Here is a 23,529-nt window from a genome sequence, read left to right as displayed (position 1 = left end):
ACCACCGATGCACAGTGGCAGCAGTGTGTACCATCTACAAGATGCACTGCAGCAATGCACCAAGGCTCCTTAGACAGCACCTTCCAAACCCGCGACCTCTACCCCCTCGAAGGACAAGGGCAGCAAATACATGGGAACACCACCACCTGCAAGTTCCCCTCCAAGTCACACACCATCCTGACTTGGAACTGTATCGCCGTTCCTTCACTGTCGCTGGGTCAAAATCCTGGAACTCCCTTCCTAACAGCACTGTGGGTGTACCTACCCCAAATGGACTGCAGCGGTTCAAGAAGGCAGCTTCTCAAGGGCAATTCGGGATGGGCAATAAATGCTGTCCTGGCCAGTGACGCCCACATCCCATGAATGAATAAAAATTTAAAAATTGGCATCCTTCCATCTACGTAGGATGATAGACATGCAGCAAACAATCCATTTAGGTGGGGTGTCTTCGCTTGGTGCACCTTTGCTGATGGCTGTGAAGGCCAATCCTTGAAAGGCAGGTTCTGCCACAAGTGCTGCACGTGAAGCTGTCAAGTGATGCTGTGATTTGTTGTTTTTAACATTGGCACCTGTTGTCAAGCTGCTGGTTGTTGTGGTAATACACACCAGTCCACAGGATGTGTCGCCTTTCCCTCTTTCACCAGCAAGTGACTCCCAGGTGCGATAGTCGACATTTGGGGCCTTTATGTCATGCTTGCAAGCATCCTTGAAGTGGAGCTTTGGGTGCCCCACTGGTCATCTGGCCCCAGCTGCCCTCACCATACAGAGGGTCATTGGGTGTATGACAGTCTTCCATCCTGTGGACGTGTCCAATCCACCAAAGCCGCTTCTGTTTGATTAGTGCCAACACACTTGGGAGCTCTGCCTTTGACAGGACTGCCACATTTGTGATTTTGTCCTGCCAGGATATACACATGATGCGCTGCAGACAGCGAAGATGAAAATTATTGAGCTTCTTTTCCTGGTAGCTGTAGACTTACTTACAGGACATTCAAGAAATGTCCATGTTTGTGTGGGTGCCCATTAGTAATACTTGAATTATGTGACCTCGCCACAACCCCAGGCACTTCACTGGGACCAGAGTTGGAGGTTACTCGTATATGCTACTTGGCATTTATGCTGGTGGTGGAGTTGTTTGCATGTGGTTTCGAAGCCCAGTTACTATATGATAAAAGCAAAATACTGCAGATGCTGGAAATCTGAAATAAAAACAAAAAGTGCTGGAAAATACTCAGCAGGTCTGACAGCAACTGCGGAGAGAGAAGCAAAGTTAACGTTTCAGGTCAATAACCTTTCATCAGAACAGACAGAAAACATAGAGGCATAGAAAAATAGGAGCAGGAGTAGGCCATTCAATACGATCATGGCTGATCATCCAAACTCAGTACCCTGTTCCCACTTTCTCCCTGTATGAACTGATGAAAGGTCACTGACCTGGAACGTTAACTTTGCTTCTCTCTCCATAGATGCTGCCAGACCTGCTGAGTATTTTCCAGCACTTTTTGCTTTTATCCCAGTTACTATATACCGGGTACTTCGTGTTATTACCAAAAAAATGAGTTTCAATTTCCTCTCTGCCCCCACAAAAACATTTCAGAATTACCTTATTTTTATGTAATACTGACACAGCACTGATATTTCTCTACTCCTGAGGTTTCCAAGCCTATCCCTATCCTGCAGGTGGTAAGCATGCTAATTGTTCCCAGGTCCCTCGTAACATTACTCGAACCAACTATCAAGTGATAGTGGCAACAGCAACCAAGGGGCAAATCTCCTTCAGATAATCTCCCTTCTCCCAGAAGGAATACCTGAGTTCCAGTTTCTATCTCTTCACAGTAGCATGGCTGTGATTATAAACTGCTAACAGGGCGATATATAGAACCCTGATTTTCAAAGCAATCATCTAATTATTGGCTCCAGAATTTAAACATACAAAAAGCCATGCTCCCAGGGTTTTTTTCCTATTGTCTACTATGGCTTGTTTGGTTATCCCTATCACAAGTTGCAACATCAATGTTTACCTCTTGACGGCTGAGTCACTGCAGTCAAGAGTGACGTTGTTATGTTGTGATGAAGCATAACAACTTAGTTTGAGTCATCCTATGGATTCACTTAACAAACCACCCAGAATGCATGCAAGTGGTACAGAGTTAGCGGCACAACTTGTAATTAAATTTCTGCCACAATGAAATCCGACTCACATTCGTAGGCCATACGCATATGTTCTTTAACCTTTTTGTACGCTTGTTGGTAAAATGGGAAGACATAAAGCAGAGCGTGCGAGTGGTTTTTGATTGTTGTGTGCGCTTCACTTCCTTCATTACTGCTTGTTGGTTATCTGCTAAAATGGTATGTAGCATGGGTGAAAACGCTGGACTTCGGCACCATGGAAACACCAGTAACACGGAGGTGTGAGCTGTCATCGTGGTCAGCTCAACCAATCAGAATAACCATTCCAGGGCAGCAGAACAAAGCAAGTCCAACCAATAAGAAGGAGTGCCAATGAGGCATGTCATGGCAAAGGGCAAGCAGCATCCAACTGCATTCTGGATGGAGCAGAGGAGTATGTTTATGTTTAGTTTATGTTTAGAGATACAGCACTGAAACAGGCCCTTTGGCCCACCGAGTCTGTGCCGACCATCAACCACCCATTTATACTAATCCTACACTAATCCCATATTCCTTCCACATCCCCACCTGTCCCTATATTTCCCTACCACCTACCTATACTAGTGGCAATTTATAATGGCCAATTTACCTACCAACCTGCAAGTCTTTTGGCTTGTGGGAGGAAACCGGAGCACCCGGAGAAAACCCACGCAGACACAGGGAGAACTTGCAAACTCCACACAGGCAGTAGCCAGAATTGAACCCGGGTCCCTGGAGCTGTGAGGCTGCGATACTAACCACTGCGCCACTGTGCCACCCACACAAACATGGACGCTTCTTGAATGTCCTGTAAGTAAGTCTACAGCTACCAGGAAAAGAAGCTGAATAATTTTCATCTTCACTGTCTGCAGCGCATTATGTGTATATCCTGGCCAGACTGTGTCTGGTGCATTTCATTGTGCGAGTTAACATTCTCAGCAATCATTCTGATAAAGTCCAAGTACCACTTGCAATTGCTGGGCAAAAAATCTAGAAGCTGCACTAAGATGTTTTGCGTCTGATAAATTAGGCCAGAATTCCAAACCTCGGTGAAAGAGAAAGACTGCAAAGTTTTGTACTGAATGGAGGTAGATGTTTAAGTAAATATTCAGGTAAAGTACATTTACCTGTATTGTGTGTAAGGCATTTTCTAATAAAATTAGTACTTGTGGCTAAGATTGTGTCATCATAGCCACGCCTGTGGCTAGTCAGCATTTTTATTGGAAAACGCTATTCCAGCAAGAAGGTGCATCTGTAGACGTCACATTGTAGCAGGATCATTATCAAGCTAGACTGTGATATCCTCCCAGGTCAAATAAGTTGCGAACATTCACTTTCTAGACTCACACACTTGGGTGAGGAGGGCTACCCATCCCCCAAGTAAAAAAATGGGCAAAATGGGATATAACTAAAGAAAAAATAAAGTGGCCCACGTTCCCTCAATGGCCCAGTTGGCAACAGCCCTGCCAATTGTGGAATGCAGAGTAGAAAGAGCTTAGGATCAGTTCCCATTGTGTGCTGAGTTCAAGACAATAGGAGAAACTTCACACTTAGCATCAGTGCCCTGGGCTAGGGAGGAAAAATATTGGCCAAGGTTCCTATTCTTAAATATTGCTCCGTAACCCCTGCTGGAACATGCATGTGCATGCACATCACATAAAAACCTGGTGACACTGTTGACAATAACTGGATCGCCCAGGCCCCTGGCACGGAATAAAATTGGAACCTAGCTATCCAGTCTGACACATGAAAAGGGTAATACAAAAGCAAATACTGCAGATTCTGGAAATCCGAAACAAAAACAGAAAATGCTGCAAATACTCAGCAGGTCTGACAGCATCTGTGGAGAGAGAAATAGAGTTAACGTTTCAGGTAGCTGAGCTGTTTCTCCTCTTTCACAGATGCTGCCTGACCTGCTGAGTATTTCCAACATTTTCTGTTTTTATTACATGGAAAAGGGTTGCTTGAAGGAGATCCTCAATGGGGTCCTGAGTCAGTGTTTACAGGGAACAGGTCGGCCTATCTCTGTACTCCAGCATTCGGGGAAAGTATGAGAAAACTGGAACAAAAGCTCAAGGGCACTGAGATCAATGGCAGCTGAAACCAGCTTACTCAACACAGATCTAAAGTCAATTCTTGGGGTTTTTCTGGTCACTGTGGCTCAAGTGGTCATTGATTCATTAGAGTGGAGAGTTACATTCTGAGAATTAACATCAGAAATAAACAATTCACCCCATATGCAGTACACTATTATCTTGATACTCTGCTGCAAATCTATGATTGCTCACTCACGTTGCAGCTCAGCAGCCAATCATTAAGTGTAGCCTTGGAAATGGCCATTCCTCTGATTGTTACACCGTCCAGGCCCAGAGATTGGTGGTCAGAGGTGAAAATAGGGTAAAGAAAAGTAACAAAGTAGAGTCATAGAGTTATACAGCACAGAAACAGGCCCTTCGGCCCATCATGTCTATGCTGGCCATCCAGAACCCAACTATTCTAATCCCATATTCCTGCACTTGGCCATTCGCCTTGTTTTCTATGGCGTTTCAAGTGCTCATCTAAATACTTCTTAAATGTTGTGAGGGTTCCTGCCTCCACCATCTCTTCAGGTAGTGCGTTCCAGATTCCAACCACCCTCTGGGTGAAAAAATTTTTCCTCAAATCCCCCCTAAACCTCCTGCCCCTTACCCTAAATCTATGCCCCCTGGTTCTTGACCCCTCCACTAAGGGAAAAAGTTTCTTCCTATCTAACCTATCAATGCCCCTCATAATCTTGTCCACCTCAATCTTGTCCCCCCCCCTCAGCCTTCTCTGCTCTAAGGAAAACAACCCTAGCCTTTTCAGTCTCTCTTCATAGCAGAAATGCTCCAGCCCAGGCAACATCCTGGTGAATCTCCTCTGCACCCTCTCCAGTGCAATCACATCCTTCCTATATTGTGGTGCCCAGAACTGTACATAGTACTCCAGCTGTGGCCTAACTAGCGTTTTATACAGCTCCATCATAACCTCCCTGCTCTGATATTCTATGCCTCGGCTAATAAAGGCAAGTATCCCATATGCCTTCCTAACCACCTTATCTACCTGTGCTGCTGCCTTCAGTGATCTATGGAAAAGTACACCAAGGTCCCTCTGACCTTCTGTACTTCCTAGGGTCCTACCATCCATTGTATATTCCCTTGCCTTGTTAGTCCTCCCAAAAAGCATTAACTCACACAAAAGTGGCACAGTGGCGCAGTGGTTAGCACCGCACCCTCACAGCTCCAGCGACCCAGGTTCGATTCTGGGTACTGCCTGTGCGGAGTTTGCAAGTTCTCCCTGTGACCGCGTGGGTTTTTGCCGGGTGCTCCGGTTTCCTAGAATAGGTGTATCGTTTTTCGGCTGGCACAGACACGATGGGCCAAGTGGCCTCTTTCTGTGCCTTAAACTTGCAATGATTCTATGCTGCATAGCCTATTTGAAATTATTGTATGGGGAGAGATGCTGCTGGTGGTATTTTTATTTTTTTAGAGATACAGCACTGAAACAGGCCCTTCGGCCCACTGAGTCGGTGCCGACCATCAACCACCCATTTATACTAATCCTACACTAATCCCATATTCCTACCACATCCCCACAATTCCCCTACCACCTACCTACACTGGGGGCAATTTACAATGGCCAATTTACCTATCAACCCGCAAGTCTTTGGCATGTGTGAGGAAACAGGAGCACCCGGAGGAAACCCACGCGGTCACAGGGAGAGCTTGCAAACTCCGCACAGGCAGTACCCCGAACTGAACCCGGGTCACTGGAGCTAGCTGTGGTGCTAAACACTGCGCCGCCCCTAACAAATAAAGGAAAGGATTCCATATGCCTTCTTAACCACCTTATCGACCTGTCCTGCTACCTTCAGGGATCTGTGGACATTCACTCCAAGGTCCCTCGCTTCCTCTACACTTCTCAGTATTTTCCCATTAATCATGTGTTCCTTTGCCTTGTTTGACCTCCCCAAATGCATCACCTCACACTTCTCCAGGTTGAATTCCATTTGTCACTTTTCTGCCAATCTGACCAGACCATCAATATCTTCCTGCAGCCGACAGCTATTCTCCTCGCTGTCTACCACACGGCCAATCTTTGTGTCATCTGCAAACTTCTTGATCATGCCCCCTACATTTATGTCCAAATCGTTAATAAAAGCAAGGGACCCAGTACCGTTAATAATTACCCTTTGTTTCCTGCTGCTGAGCCAATTTTGTATCCACCTTGCTGCATTTCCCTGGATCCCATGGGATTTTGTCTGCCATGTGGGACCTTGACAAAAGCCTTGATAAAATCTATGTAGACCACATCAACTGCATAGTGCAAAGCAATGCATCAGAGGCATCAAAATAAACCACTCTCACAATCCTTTGACAGACAATTTGAGAGCGATATTTGTAGACGTGTCGGCACAAATATTTTGTCCTCCCTTCACTCAACGAATAAAGCCAAGTGGGAGCCAATGTCACACCCCACCCAAAACATGAACCAATCCTTTCTCATAAGCTGGCCTGGCTACTCTATATTTACAGCATATTCTCATTTTACTTTAGGAGAATAGGATAGCTAAATTAAAACAGTAAAAAACAGACTCAAACACAAAATGAGTCATAATCCTGCAGGTTAAAACGGTCAATTTTCTCCTTCCCTTGCATCCATCGTTATGTCAAACAGAACAAGTTTGAAATCTGTCCTACTTGAACATGACTGGACCTGGCTGATTTTCTGTCTTCAGATCATTTGCACCGACTGCATGCCTGACAAGAAAGGTGCTCATCTCAGATGAGGAGAGGGATGTTGAGCATTGCTGCAGCTGAAAGGCCTGCACCAGCAGCAATCCTGTTAGAAACAGCTGCCAGACAGCCTCAAGCCCAGTTAGCTTTCTTTGTTGTCTTAAATAAAATTACAACTTATCTTTCTTCAGATCTGAAGAGATTGCTGGCTGACTCTCTACAGATCACCCACCTGAAGGGGCTGGCTGCAACCAATAACACCCACTTTCTGAGTGGGAGGCATGATGATTTCACTCCCATATTACTGACATGCCCACGTTGGGAAAGCCTCCTGCTCGTAACCTGCTTTTCAACAGAATGTACAATTTTTAGTGTCCTGCTGACATTCTCAAAGCTATGTGAACATTCTCACTTTCAGCCTTTTCTCATTAGCATCATTGCACTAGAAGCAGGAATAAATTTAGAAGGATGTTTTTAACAAACGCAACATCTATATATGCCAGCCTGCTTCTACAACACAATATTGAGCTAATAGAAAGCCTAATCTGCAGTAAGCACTTCATTTGGGAGTGGCAGAGCAAGATATGGGCTCTTCTATTACAACATTCAACAGAGAAAATGCCTTCCTATAGCTGGGGATCAGACACTCTCAGGTAAAACATCATGTTAGCTTCAGTTCCTTTTCCAGCCACTTTGGCCAAGGATTCCCAAAACTCATCAAAGCATTAGCTGAAGCATCCCAGAAAGACAAAACTGAAATAGACAGCAAAGGTGACAACCCAGTGCCTTTGGCACTAAAAAGAACAAGTTAATAATTCTGCTGAGAAAGCCCACTCACCTATTCTGGGATATAATTTTCTACCAAACCAGAGAGTCAGGACATCCCAAAGATAGAGTCAATTTAAGCACAATTCATTCGAGCTCACGAAGTAAGCTGTACATGGCTGATACCACTTTGTTTGCAGATGAGATAGTGATTCAAGTATTACGTGTAACACAACCGCATTCGAATAAAGTTAGATCCTTACACACAAAGCTGAAATGCTGTGAATGCTTTGTGAATGAGTCTGTATATGCACTAGAAGTTACAAATGGCACATTGACAGCAATTAAAATCCAATGCATGTGAACAGATTCTAACACATTGACCCCTGTGTGCTGACCTGATCTATTAAACTGTTGTTTGCTATGAATCAGCTGCCAATGTTTATACTGCTTCCGCTTGCTACACTGGCCCCTCAGAAGATTTCAATTTATTACACTGGTCAGAGTCTCATTATGCACTGCTCATAAGAGCTTAGATATTCAAACAGATATAAATCTCCTTCCACAGAAATCTCATCAATCTTATTTCTTTCAAAAATTAGTTGGATATCTTGACGGAAGAGTTTATACGACAACAACATTTTCAATAAAGTTTGGTACATGGGTGTGCTAAGTCTTTGAGCTCTTTTAACAATTTCACTGAAAACATCTAAAATCTTAAATGATGATCCTAAAGCCAGTTTTGTATCTGTATCTATAGGGGCCTAAATTCCTCAATCCCACTTGACAGCATTTACAGCAGTGGGGTGGGAATCTCACTCCACCAATGAGCTATGCTGCTGATCCTGCTCTTGATCCTACCAAGGTGTCCAGCAAAAGTCTTGGTTAAATAGACCAACAATTCCTTAAGAAAGAAAATACAATGGTGATGTATTCTTTTTCAATTCCTGCAACATTTTAGCCATTGTCTGTATCTACAACGGAGAGGGATTTTAATAGCCTGTGAGATTACTGTATCTGATATTACTTAAATTCACTGAGATAAAGAAGAAATTTACTTCATCAGCTATCTCAGAACATCAGGGTCAGGATACCTGTCCCACACAATTAGTGCCTGAATTCACTATCTGCAATTTAATCTGACATTCCAGTTGATGTAACTAAAGGTAACTAATCCTCTGCTACTATTAACAGGTGTTCATTGACCCTTCAAAGCCCAGAAGCATTTCTATGCACGGGCATCAAGGTTTACCTTACATCTTTGTGACTTTCGAAGCTTAAAGCATTTCTAAAACCCAAGGATGTTACAGCAATGCCTTTATATCTATCTCTGTGATATGTAAGAGGTGGCTGTTACGACCAGGTGAGTAAGGTGTCTAGGGGTCTTTTACTGTCTTCACCTGGTCTTATTGTAACAGGGTTTAATTTTAAACACACTGTGTTTTGAGCTCCCCCTTGGTGAATCCTTGTTCACCACTTTCCAATTATAAGGCAAAGAAATGAGCACACCAGGTTTTCGTAGGTTTAAAAAAGAAAAGTGAAATTTATTAAACCTTAAACTTAAACTCTAATTCAGTTAACGCCTATGGATACACGTCACGCCCCACGTTAGCATGCATACGCGATACTCACATGGAGATGGAGACAGATAAAAGCAGAAGAAAAATAAAGTTAAAAAGTTTGAGACAATCTCTGAAGAGGGTTTTATACTGTGCTTCGAGCTCATTGTAGTCCTCAATTGTAGGTAGTCTTGCTTTTCATTAGGGCCCAGTATTCTGATTAAACCTTGTTCACTTGTTCACTGAGACTTTTCTCTCTTGGGGTTCATATGTCTTCAATGGGTCTTCAGTTCCGTGAGAAAGAAATGGGAGCAGACAGGAGAGAGGTGTTCTCAGTCCAGGAGAAAAGAGCTTTCTGCCTTTCTTTCTCTCAGCAAGTTCAAATTCAAAAAACTCCAACAGTCAGTTAGTCATGTGACTAAACTGGTCTGACCACTTCTTCTGTATATTGGGGAAGCAAGGACTGGGTCCCTTGTTCCAACACTGTCTGCAGCATGCAAATGTCTTTCCAGTCAGGGACTTGGCAATTCCTTGTGATAGGCCCTCTTTTCTTCCCAGCCACAATTTTAAGTTTTAATGTTCATGTGGCGAAATAATGTGTGCCTCAGTCTTGGCAGGTGGGGGCTTGCATGACAGTGGCACACATGTCCGCAGAGAACAGGACCTTGTGAGATATCCTAGATAGGGTAGTAATGTATTTTCACATTGCTGGCCTAAGGGTGTATAATGTTCTGAGAAAAACACAGATAGTGATCTGTTTGCCAGCACTTTCGACAGTTCTCCTTGTGCAGATTTTTTCCTTTTTGCTTAAGTCAAATTTCACTGGTGTTACTGATGGGACTGAGCCTGGCTGCTTGATTGATAGCCATGATACAAGTCCTCAGTCTTACTGACTGGATTTCCTGTTTACAAAAACTGAAAACAGCACTAAATAAAACCTCTCTAATCTTTGATGCACAGCACATTCCTCTGATGGTTCCTAAATCACCCACAAAGATTAGCTTAACTGGGGCAGTGCCTACCTTTGACATGTCCTCTTCATGCACCAATGCTACATTAAAAAAGGGTGCAGCTGCCCCATAACCTAATTGCCTTACCAGCCAACGTCAATGCTAATCATTCTGAGACAATTATTACATTAGCCAGGGGCACAGATCGGTTGCTTGTGCAGTTATGTACATACCCAAAAATTACAGCACATGCAGAACGACTTTTGTAAATCAATCCAAATGCTTTAGAATTTAAAATCATTTTCTTTTGAAATTTATTACCCCTTTGGCTAAACTGTATTCACCGTTGCTCACTCACATGTCAGGTGATCTTCAACTCTGCATACCGCGGTAATTAAAAATATCTATGTTGTGTTTGTTTTGCCTGGGGTTAGGAGGGGACATTGTGAGTGGAGGGTCTGACCATGATATGTGCCTCACACACTACCGTTGAATCTCACACTTGCCAAGCTGGCATTTCTTGTATTATTGTCAGAAACACTGCATTCTTCATTACCCAGTGTATGTTATGCACATTTACGTTTCTGCTAACATTAGCACATAAATGAATGTATACTGAATTGTCTAGAGCCTCTTCTCTCCTAATGAAATCTCTACTTGCTAATAATAGTGAATTTTCTAGTGACATCTGGTAGCTCAGGTGAGGGTCAAAGAGGCCCCACCCCCAGTAGATGGCTTATTGATGTTCACTGTGCAACATGCAGATGATGAATGGCCATTTACATGAGGTACCAGGGAGCTGCCAGCACTTGTGCTGAAGCAGTTACACAAGTCACTACCTCGGGCTCTTGACCTCAGCGAGAGAACCATGGAGGCTGTATATTGGGTTATGTGCTGTGCTCCAACTGCTATGCAGTCAATGACACCCTGGAAATTATTTATTATTTGTCTGGTGTCTTAGAACTCAGGGCTATAATTAATTTAAACAGTTATAATGGAATACAACAGGTCAATTTTTGTTGCATTTTCTCCTGAAGGTTTTATTGACACCAACCACCCTCCATTTCCCAACCAAATTTGATGCTAGATAAAGCAGTCACTAGTGCTCCCCTTAAGATAAACGTTCTACACCACTGGTCTCTGAAAATGACAAGTGGTTTGCCCATTTTCCAGGACTTGAATGTATAATCTAGGCTGACAATCCAGTACAGAACTGAAGACGTGTTGCACTGTCGGAGCTGCCATCTTTCGGATAAGACGTCAAACTGACATCCCATCTGCCCTCTCAGGTGGAAGTAATGGAATACAACAGATTTTTAAAAAAAATTCTCCTGAAGGTTTCATTGGCACCAATCATCCTCCACTTCCTCAATCGAGTGACTTTGCTTTAAATTTGATGCTAAACAGGCTATTTGACAGTAGCAGGCATTGCAGCTGAACCTCATCCCTCCCTCAGCCAACATTCCCAAATGTGCTTTCCAGAATGATAACTAAATAGTGATGAGGAGAGGGAAAAGTGGCCCATTACTCCCTTCTTTATCAAGAGTACAACATAGTTGTTAACCACGTCAGTAATTAATATTTCCCAAATGGCAACAAACTCCAATAACAAACATTTTCTTGTGACATTTATAATCCTCCCTTCCTGGCAGCAGCACCTAGTACCTGGACTACTCATTCAATTAGGGAAGCAGAACAGTCTGTATGGTTACTCCCTGGTTACTATCAGTGACACTCTGATTGGACAACAATCTGTCCTCTAACTGCCAAAACTCACCCAACTGAAACAAGCAAGTTGTCTTGCAGCTCAGTTTCACAATCTTCTTGTATGGAGTCGAGCACTCAGTCTCCTAATCACACAAACAGGCTGTGCAAACCACTGCCTTTATTCCTGGCACAGAATGCATGTCAAAAGATTCTCTCTCTCTCTAAATGTACACTAGTACCACATTTTGAGGCTGCTTCAAATTATTCAATCCCATCCACCGCAAAGATATAGCAAGTTCATATTCTGGCATAAAACTGTTGCTGAAGTTCACTGTCAAAATCAAAAACAAAGCAAGCATGCTGATGCTGTATTTCAGTCTGAAATAAACACTCCTGTGAAATGCTCAGAGGTTAAATATACCTTTGGGAACTTTTATTTTTATAAGTAAGAAATACCACTGGAAGAAATCAGTAAAATTAGCTCCAGATAATGTACCAACTATGGAATTCCATGCACTTATTCACTTCCCAGTTCCTCCTCTTATATACAACCCCATGAAATTCCATTCGCCTAACACACTTCTCACTCCTAGTTACACATAATTCCTGATACCAGGTGTAAAGTGATACTCAGTTATTCTCATCACTCGTCAACACTGAACTTTGCTAGTCCGACACATGCCAAGCAAGCGTTTTCCTCCCCACTGTATTTTACAAGGGAACATATTCTGTCACATAAAAACCTAGATTTTAACTCCTGGCAGTTGTGCAGGGGGACTGAGATGGGTGACAAATGGTCTGGACCCTGCAGTTTGAGGCCTGGGAGATTGGCTGTCAGTTTCTGCCCAAACCCAGCGTGAAGTCTTAGCTGGCTGATGGTTGGGAGCGGAATTTCAGGCATCAGGAGGCCGTTGCTGGTGTTCCAATGGAACGCTCCCCAGCAGTCAGATAAGTGCCTAAGGAAGTGGAGGTGAACAGGAGGGCATCATGGTGGGAGAGATGGGGAAATTGTCTTGCACCTCCTGGTCCACCAAAAACTATCAAGTGTCTCTGCTGGCTCCGGATCAGCCTGCCACAAGCTTGGCCTGTTGGTGAAGCCTCAGCACCTTGGGCCTCACACAGTTTTGAGCTAAAATTGCATTTGAGCCCCCATAACCTCAGAGCCTGATCTGCACATTTAAAGCAGGACCCCATTGCTTTTCACTGCATTTTCCAGATGCTTGCTAAAAATGGGTTAAAATTACTTCCTGCGGGATGGTAGTGGGATGAGACGACGTAAGTTGCTGCCCCAATTTTAACTGCCCATCCAGTTTCTGCCAAGCATGCAGAGTTAAAACGGGTCCTTAAATACTGTAAATACAACATTTTTGTAATAAGCCATCTGTAGAAATCCTGATGTAACCATAACATATTTATGGTGATGTACTTGGGAGTGAGCCACATCAAGAGTGTTGATAGCAATGAGAGGCATGCATAAAATACTCCCAGCTAATAAAACTAGTAACCAGACAGAAATCAATTTATGGCAACCAACACAACTTAAATATGAAAAATATCTATTACATCATTTAGCTTTGATTTATTTGTTCCTGTGGTTAAGCAGCTTCTATAAAATGCTGTGGAAATTGAAGCTTTAATTAAGTTAAAGGTACCTTCCATAACGGTCTGCCATGTACCTGGACTGATTAGAATCCTTTACGTATGGGCATGGCATAAACATCAAGGCTTAATGCAAACACATCTGCTGTCCAAACATTTCTCACAATTTGCAAAGTTTTTCTTGTACCTGCTGTTTTTTCGGGAATCTCATGTCTCTTTTTCTCTCAATTCACTTCAGCATTCACTGCTTCCTTGGAATCTCTGTCCAGGGCAGCTGGTGCCCTGAGCTAATCCTGTCTGAGAAGGTTATCATTCCCATGTGGCTGTTAATTGGTGTAATCACCTACTGGCTTTTCCTGCAGGGGTTGGGGGAGGGTAACCGTTGTCTGAAGTGTGCAGCCCAGCTGCTAACTGACTGGAGCGTGCTGTCCCACCGAGCTCCTCGACAAGCACTGTTTTCTATTTTCTCTGGCATCTGCCTGCATGTGCTTGGCTGCTGGGTGCTGCAATCTTATTTGCACTTGGCTGTTTTCTTGCTTGTCACGTGTTACTGAGAGGAGGACCCTATCCCTGCCCAGATACATGAGACGTTTTTCTCCTACCGTTTTATTTCCACTAATCACCCTCCCCTTTCTCTTGCTTCCTCCCATCTTACTTCAATCAGCATCCAGCCTCTCAAGAAGAGTACAGCTTGCCCACTCTAGATTAGAGGAAAAGCTACTTTATGGGCCACCCATAAGAAGCCTAATCTGGGCAGTGAAATTGTTTATAACACACCCATTTAATGCTTCCTGCCTGGAGTTAATGGGAACATAAATAAAACAGGAAAAGAGTATTTTGCATTGGAAAGCAAGGTCACATGCAGTGCTTACAAGACGATCTCATTTGTGTCTTAAAAAATACTAAAACAAAAATAAGTTTTTCATTTCAGCTGCCCAAATTAAAAAACTTTTAAAAACAGCTATGCATATATATTACATAGAATTCTTTTGAGTCTACAGCACAGCGACAGTTTATTTGGCCCAAGCGATCTATGCCTGTGTTTATACTCCACACAGCCTCCTCCCACCATTCTTCATTTAACCCTATCAGCATAACTTACTATTCCTTTCTACTTCAAGTGTTTATCTGGCTTCCCCTTAACAGAATAGAACTTTTAAAAAATATTTCTTCCTGATCAAATGTGAACATTTTCACATTGCAGAAACAGAGACAATGTGGGGTTGGACTTTATGGCTTGCTCTGTAGTGATGTGAGTTGGGAAGTCACGCATCTGGCTGTTTTGTATGCTAGCCCTGTGTATCTTTCCAAAGCCAGCTGAATGAGCAAGTGAATGACGTTTCCCTCTGCTGGGTAGAAATCATACGTTACTGTAAACCTCAAAGGACATGACAACAGCAATTTACACTTATATTGCGCCTTTAGCATAGTAAAACATTCCAAGGTGTTTGCAGGAGGGTTACCAGACCAAGTTTGACACCGAGCCACATAAAGAGATATTAGGACAGTTGACCAAAAGCTTGGTCATTGAGATATGTTTTAAGAAGCAACTTAAAGAAGGATAGAGAGGTAAAGAGACAGAGAGGTCTAGGGAAGGAATTCTAAAACTTAAGCCGAGACAGGTGCCAGCCACCCAATAGTGTAACAAGGGAAACGAAGGATACGCAAGGGGCCAGAATTGGAGAATTGTAGATACCTCGAACATAAGCAGAGGCCCAGCTCTTTTTCTAGACATAGTCATGAAAACCCTACATGTCAAAAGGGAAATATTAATTTCATCAGTTGGAACCTTATATTAGACTTTTACTGGAAAATGTTACACGTAACTTTCTAAAAAAAAAACTTGCAGCCAAGATGGCCACTGCAATTTACATTGGAAACACCAAAAGATTAAACAGGAGATGAAAAGTCTCTTTCAACCTAGCCAGAACAATGGGGTGCTCTCAATGATTAAATTACCTAGAACGGCCTTAACAACACGGTTGTCAGGGCCATCTACACCCATTGACTTTGAAATAGCCAGCCCCCTCCTAATGTGACTGGACGTCTTGAGATGTAGCACCTTGAACCTCAAAGAAGATTCCAGAAAAACCTAATTTGAAAAACAAAGGGGCTTGATGGAGTCATGTTACTGCCTGCACAGCTCTGGAGAGACTGTAAGCTTTGTCACACCGAAAGCAGGCAGGAGTAACTGAAAAGCCATCAACGTGCAGATCTCCCTCTCTCCCCATTAAATATCAAGAGAAGATCCGGCTGCAACTGGGAAACCGCACCCCCCCCCCCCCCCCCACCAAGCCTACAGACCGTCACAGCCAGCAACCAGGGGACAAGAATCAAACCCAGCTCCTGCCTTCAGGAGCCCTGAGAAAAGCAAGCCCACAACTGTGCACGTGGCCCAGCGAGGACTTCAGGACTACAATTTCAACTGAGGACTATGGGACTAATATACTGCATTTAAATTCCATTTATTCCAGACTTTAATCCTATCACCAAATCTGTTTCCCTCTGTAATCAATTTGTGTGTGCATGTGACTCTCATGTGAATGTGTAGCATATTTTTAGTAATTTTAACTGGGTTAGCGTGTTAAGAGTAATAAACTTACCTCTTTCTTGTTTAAACTCAAGAAAACCTGTCTGATTGGTTCTTTTGCAATTACATTAGAGGAGCAGGAGCAGGCACTCACGAAGGTAGTAAGTTCAACCACTGTGTTAAAAAAGGATAAACCCTGATGCGATCAAACCTGCGAAGGGGCGAAAGGGGAGCCTGAGACCCCTCCTCACCTGGCCATAACAACATAGAGGAATGATGCAACCACATTACAGTGCAGCCAGGCGTACAGCTAGTATTATTCCCAATAGCAATGGCACTATTACAACCGCGACTTGATATACTCTTTGATGGCTATCAAAATGAAAGAAATGTTGGACGACTGCAGCATCAATAGCAAAATCTCAGCATCATTCTCACTGTAGCACAAAGGAGCAGAACTCTCTTTAGAGAGTTTAGCTATCCCATCCGCAGGTCCACACAAAGATCACCTCAGCAATCATTTTGTGGACTCAGCTACAGATACATGGGTGATGTTTAAGCCTGGTGCCACATTGATTGTGCCGTCAAAGTTCAAGTCCCACCCATCTACTAGCAACTTTCCTCCCAGTGCACCACCCTGGACCCAGCTGGGTGCCTCACAGTTGTATTCTTAAGGGCAATTAGGGATGGGCAATAAATGCTGGCCTCGCCAACGCCACTCACATCCTAGGAACAAATAAATAATTTACAAACAGGTGAAGGGGATTAAGATGCATGATCCATAGAGATTATGACCAAGGGTATCCTTTGTATAGTTAAACCAGTTCACTGCTCTTTCAAGGAATGGTCCATTTTGATCATTCAAGGGACCACAGTCTTCTATTGTACATATTCAATCAGATCATCAAAGGGAAGAAATGTATTCACTTTATAATTTGATACCAGAAAGTCTAATAGGTGTTGTCCCCTCTGCAAGCTCTGAACACATAGCTGCGAATCAAATGATTTAAGTCATCGCAAATCAATCAAGCAGAGGGGCCGCTGCAAAAGAACCAAAGACAGTGCAATGCACATTGTCAATCAGCAATCTCACAGAGAATTCCTCAGGATCGATTCAAGGATTGCTGCAACATAGGCTTTTATGAAGTGCCTGTTGTTGCTGGGTATTTTCAGCTGCACTATCCACCCATAGCTGCTGACTGGCTGATGAGGTCATTGTTAAGAAACCCATCAGACAGCTCTCCAAATGATTCTCAGCACATTCAGAGAGCTCAGCTTCATCATTAGCGACAAGAAGTCTTTACTACAGCCAACTGAAGAGATAAGATTTCTAGACACATAATTCAATATGGCCATGAGAAGAATCTCCAGGTCATTCTGAAGTCTGCCAGAAACAGACTTCTTCTTTTCACAAATGTTTGGAGATTACTGCAGCCCAGTATCTTGGAGTTCATTGGGACGGTGTGCCATAGATGTGGAAGATATTGATTAGATGCTAGGCAGTTCCAGAGAATGGGGTGAGGGGTGCTTAAATAATTAAATTCTGAGTGCAAATCTCAGAGACGCTGGACCTTCTGTGGCCTTCTCACCATTTTAAGATCCTTCTCTAATCTTCGTGTAGATGTTGGACTTTATTCTTCCTTAAACTGCCTGAGAATTTTCACAGACCTCAGAATTTTCTCTAATATCCGGGTATACCCAAGGTCCTCCTAGATTGGTATTATCTGCAAACTTGGATGTACTGCTCTCTATTCCCTTTAATATGCACAATAAAAACGCGAGACCCAAAAACAATCCCTGGAGAAAGCCACTTCTCATTCACCACCACTCCAACCATGTCCTTTTATTCTAATTTTGCCTTGTGCTTTCCAACCAATTTCCTACTTATGCCATGAGTTTGGGTCTAATTCACTGTACCTTGACATCAGCTATGATAGCATAATGGTTATGTCACTGCACTAGTAATCCAGAGACTTGGACCACTGACCCAGAGACATGAGTTCAAATTCCACCATGGCATCTGGGGAACTGATATTCACTTAATTAAATAAATCTGAAATAAAAAGCAAGTATCAGTAACGGTGATCATGAAATGACTGGATTGTCGTAAAAATCCATCAGGTTCACTAATGTCCTTTAGGGAAGGAAATCTGCCATCCTTGCCTGGTCTGGCCTATATGTAACTCCAGATCCACAGCAATGTGATTGATTCTTAACTACCCTCTGAAATAGCCTAGCAACCCACTCAGTTGTATCAAACCACAACGAGATAATCTAATAAGGATAAAACCAGACAGGCACCTAACAGACCTGGACATCGAATATGACAAAGGCACACCCAGCACCATGAACTCTTCAAAGTCCTCTTCACTAACAACTGGGGTCATGCCAAAATTGGAGCAGTGTTCCAAAGACTAGTCAAGCAAAAGCCTGACATAGTCATACTCCAGAATCATACCTTTCAATTAGCATCCCACACTTCTCCATCACCATCCCTGAGTATGTCCTGTTCCAATAGCAGGTCAGAGGTGGTGACAAAGTGGTATATAGTCGGCATCAAGTAGCCCTGGGAGTCCTTAAAATTGATTCCCAATTCCATAAAGTCAAATGGCATCATGTCAAACATGGGCAAGGAAACCTCCTGCTGTTAGAACCTACTGCCCTCCCTCAGCTGATGAATCACTGTTCCTCCATGGAAGTAGTACTGAGGGTAGCAAGGACATAGATTGTACTTGGGGTGGGGTGCCAAGAGTGGCTCAGTAGCATCACTACTGACCAAACTGGTTGAGTCCTGAAGGACATAGCTGCCAGAGTGGGCCTGTGGCAGGTGGTGAGAGAATCAACACGAGGGAAAAAATCCTACTTGACCTTGTCCCCAATAATCTACCTGTCGCAGATGCCCCTGTCCCTGACAGTATTGGTAGGAGTCACCACGCCACAATCCTTGTGGAGACCAAGTCTTATCTGCAGACTGACTACATTCTTCGTGTTGTGTGGCACTACCACTGTACTAGATGGGATAGATTCAGAACAGATCTAGCAGCTCAAAACTGAACATCCATGAGGTACAGTGGGCCATCAGCAGCAGCAGAATTGTACTCAACCACAATCTGCAACCTCATGGCCCGGCATATCCCCAACTCTACCTTTACCATCAAACCAGGGGACCAACACAAGTTCAATAAAGAGTGCAGAAGAGTAGCAGACATATATAAAAATGAGGTGCCAAACTGGTGAAGCTACAACACAAGACTACATGCATGCTAAAAAGAAGCTAAGACAGAGCTAAGCAATTTCACAACCAACTGATCAGATCAAAGCTCTGCAGTTCTGCCACATCCACTTGTGAATGATGGTGGGCAATTAAACTAATGGAAGGAGGAGGTTCCATGAACATCCCAATCTTCAATAGTGGCAGAGCCCAGCTGATGACTGCAAAAGACAAAGTTGAAGCATTTGTAGCCAGAAATGCCGAGTGGATAATTTATCTCGACCTCCTCCTGAGATCCTCACCCTTATATTACAGATGCCAATTCGATTCACTCCACATGATATCAAGAAATAGCTGAGCACAGCCAAAGACTATGAGCTCTGACCACATCCCGGCTAGTGTGCTGAAGGCTCGTGCTCCGGAACTAGCATGCCCTTAGCCAAGCTGTTCCAGTATAGCTACAACACTGACATCTAGCTAATAAAGTGGAAAACTGCCCAGGTACGTCCTGTTCACAAAAAGCAGGACAAATCCAATCTGGCTAATTACTTCCCCATCAGTCTACTCTCGATCATCAGCAAAGTGATGTAAAGAGTCGTTGACATTGCTATCATGTGGCACCTACTCACCAATGACCTACTCACCGATGCTCAGTTTGGGTTCCGCCAGGAGTTTTTGGCTCCAGACCTCATTACAGCCTTGGTCCAAACATAGACAAAAGAATTGAGTTCCAGAGGTGAGGTGAGGTGAGAGTGACTGCATTTGACATCAAGGCAGCATTTGAGCAAGTGTGGCATCAAGAAGCCCTAGTAAAACTGAAGTCAATGGGAATCGGGGGAAACCCCTCCTCTGGCTGGAGTCATACCCAGCACAAAGGAAGAACATTGTTGCAGGAGTTGCTCAGGGCTGTGTCGTAGGCCTAACCCTCTTCAGCTGCTTTATTAATGATCTTTCCTCCATCATAACGTCAGAAGTGGAAGTGTACACTGATGATTGCACAGTGTTCAGTTCCATTTCTAACTCCACCAATAATTAAGCAGTCCATGTCCACAAGCAGCAAAACCTGGACAACATTCAGGCTCGGGCTGATAAGTGGCAAGTAACACTCGCACCATCACAAATGCTAGGTAATGACCATTTCCAATGAGCGTCTAACCATCTCCCCTTGGCATTCAACAGTATTACCATCACTGAATCCCCCATCATCAACATCCTTTGGATTACCATTGGCTAGTGTCATGGAAGTGTATTTTTTCTCTGTTTAAAAACTAAGGGGGGTCTGTGTGCCTTTAAGACTGAGAGAAGTTTTACTATTCTCTGGGAACAGTGTGTGTGAGCTGCAGGTCTCTTCCAAAGCAACAGCAAGAGAGATGTGGTCACATGCCATATTGAATCAGTTTGACTGTATACAAAGACTGGCTAGAACCGATTTGATTTGGCAGACCAGAGAAGCGTGCTCTCCTTGAAGGAAGGATTTTGTGTGTGTCTCTCTCAGCAGAAAATCTACATTGACCTACAGGCTGTGTGTCATCGAAAGAGGAAAAGAGCCCTGGAAAGGAATCTTTGCATTGTTGGAGGTAGAAAATTCCTTTTTACTTCCAGTCTCTCAGAAGCCTCCGCCTCAGGAGTGACTTTCTGTTGTCTTTCGTGTTTCTGGGAGTTCTGGAATTCTCAGTAAAGTTTCTACTGATAAACTGCTAATTCAAAAATCTAAATAGACCCGTTGTTACACTCTTTGTTGAAAGATCTGTGTGAAGCCTACTGCAGCTGAAATGCCGTGAACACATATCCATTACAGGTTGTTCATCAAACTCGCCTGGAGACCTCGAGTGGCATCTGACTATTCGAATCTGGGACACATCACCAAACCGAGACCGTAACCTACCAGGACTTACAACCCAGCTATTTATTTATTCCTAAGAAACAGCTCTAATTTAAAACATCATTGTTAAAACCGATTAACCGTTGGTTTTTGAAAGTATGTGTGTGCTTGAAGGTTAGGAGGAATAAGAAGTTATAAAGTCTTTTCAGACATTGATTTATCTTAGTATTGTTTAAGATTTAGTTTATTAATAAATAGTTAATTTGTTGTTGTTTAAAGATGGTGTGTTTTATTATGGGGATTAATAAAGTGTTCAATTTGGCTAATTTATGGTCAATGGGAAACTTTAACAATATACTGTGACCTGTGGAGTAATGGGACTGAATTGACAGTGCATTACTCTCGCCTTAGTCGTAACACTAGAAACTTAACTGCAGCAGCCACTTAAAGGCAAAGCAGCTCCGAGAGCGCGAGCACAGCAAGATCAGCAAGCAGGATTAAAGAGCTGGTTGTGGGGGGGGGGGGGGGTTCAGAGCAGTCCGAACATGTTCGAAAAAAGATCAAAGTGTGATGTCACAGGAAAGCAGGTAAGTGCTTGGGTTGGTGAGTATTTCTTTTTTCCTCTTTGAACGAGGGCATTCACTAAACTAGGATCTGGGAAATTAAAACATCGATCAGGTAATTGTAACAGTAAGTGAATTAATAAGAGTATTAGCACTGAGCAAGTCTAGAGGCATTAATTAAATTTAATAGTTTATACAAGGTACTAACTCTATTCTGAAAAGGCTGTGTTTGCTAACAATGCAACCACTAGATGGCACAGTACTTGCACATGCGCAAATGCAGGCTCTTTAACTGGAACGTCAATGTCCACGATATTCAGGCAGCTGCCAGGATTAAAGATGGCGCTGCTTAATTTATCACAGGATATGCTTATGGCTAGATCTTTCCAGCAAACTAACCTTACATTAAGTTGGATGTAAGTTCAGTAATATGCTACTATGTAGTTATAGGGTACTAACTGTAATCCTCAGATCCATTTAATATTCCAGTAATCCTAGTAAATACAATAGTAATTTATGATTGAATTTCCATTGGAAGATAATGAATTGGCACTCCCATCGAAAATTGGGCAGAGTATAAAATGCGCTGCCAATTCATTATTGTGATTCGTTTATATGACTGACCAGGACTGGTTTCACCCGAACGTAGCTACTAGCTCCACCCCACTAGCCGCTCTCCCCCCTCGGCAACTCGCTTTCTCCCCCTTCTCCCCACTGGCCGCTTCACCCCCCCCCCCAGCCACTCGCTGATTCCCCCCACTCCCCTAGCCGATTGCTCCCCGCTCGCGTAAACCTCTATCATGTCGCCCCTCCACCTCCGTCGTTCCAGTGAAAACAATCCGAGTTTATCCAATCTCTCCTCATAGCTAATGCCCTTCAGACCAGGCAACATCCTGGTCAACCTCTTCTGTACCCTCTCCAAAGCCTCCACGTCCTTCTGGTAGTGTGGCAACCAGAATTGCATGCAATATTCTAAGTGTGCCCTAACTAAAGTTCTGTACAGCCGCAGCATGACTTGCCAATTTTTATACTCTATGCCCCGACCGATGAAGGCAAGCATGCCGTATGCCTTCTTGACTACCTTATCCACCTGCGTTGCCACTTTCAGTGATCTGTGGACCTGTACGCCCAGATCTCTCTGCCTGTCAATACTCCTAAGGGTTCTGCCATTTACTGTATACTTCCCACCTGTGTTAGATCTTCCAAAATGCATTACCTCACATTTGTCCGGATTAAACTCCATCTGCCATTTCTCCGCCCAAGTCTCCAACCGATCTATAACCTGCTGTATCCTCTGACAATCCTCATCACTATCCGCAACTCCACCAACCTTTGTGTCGTCCACAAACTTACTAATCAGACCAGCTACATTTTCCTCCAAATCATTTATATATACTACTGGAGTATGATGTCCAATTCTGGGCACCGCACTTTAGAAAGGATGTGAAGGCTTTAGAGAGGGTGCAGAAAAGATTTACTAGAAAGGTTCCAGGGATGAAAGATTTCAGTTAAATGGATGGACTGGAGAAGCTGTGATTGTTCTCCTTAGAGAAGAGGAGGTTGAGAGGAGATTTGATAGAAGTGTTCAAAATCATGAGGGGTCTAGACAGAGTAGATAGGGAGAAACTGTTCCTATTGGCGGAAGGGTCGAGAACAAGAGGACACCAATTTAAAGTGATTGGCAAAAGAGCCAAAGGTGACATGAGGAAAAATCTTTGACACAGTGAGTGGTTAGGATCTGGAATGCACTGCCTGAGAGTGTGGTGGAGGCAGATTCAATCATGGCTTTCAAAAGGGAATTGGATAAGCACCTGAAGGGAAAACATTTGCAGGGCTATGGGGAGAGGGCTAGGGAGTGCTAAATTGCACTTGCAGAGAGCTGACATGGGCTTGATGGGTCAAATAGGCTCCTTCAGTGCTT

At 43.5% G+C, this 23,529-nt stretch overlaps 1 protein-coding gene across 8 annotated transcripts in view; it reads right to left on the bottom strand.

The window, feature by feature from the left end:
• pdzd2 (PDZ domain containing 2) overlaps positions 1-23,529 on the bottom strand; it is a 632,977-nt gene that overhangs the window by 355,230 nt on the left and 254,218 nt on the right. The window contains exon 1 of one of the 8 annotated variants that reach the window (XM_068032079.1): positions 13,670-13,917. The exons of the other annotated variants lie outside the window; for them this stretch is intronic. The gene's annotated coding sequence lies outside the window, so the exon portion shown is untranslated. Of the gene's footprint in view, positions 1-13,669; positions 13,918-23,529 lie in introns of those variants that run through there. 8 annotated transcript variants of the gene reach the window in all.

The sequence above is a fragment of the Heterodontus francisci genome, chromosome 1 (assembly GCF_036365525.1).
Source record: "Heterodontus francisci isolate sHetFra1 chromosome 1, sHetFra1.hap1, whole genome shotgun sequence".
NCBI lineage: Eukaryota > Metazoa > Chordata > Chondrichthyes > Heterodontiformes > Heterodontidae > Heterodontus > Heterodontus francisci.
This window is presented reverse-complemented; position numbering and strand designations above follow the sequence as displayed.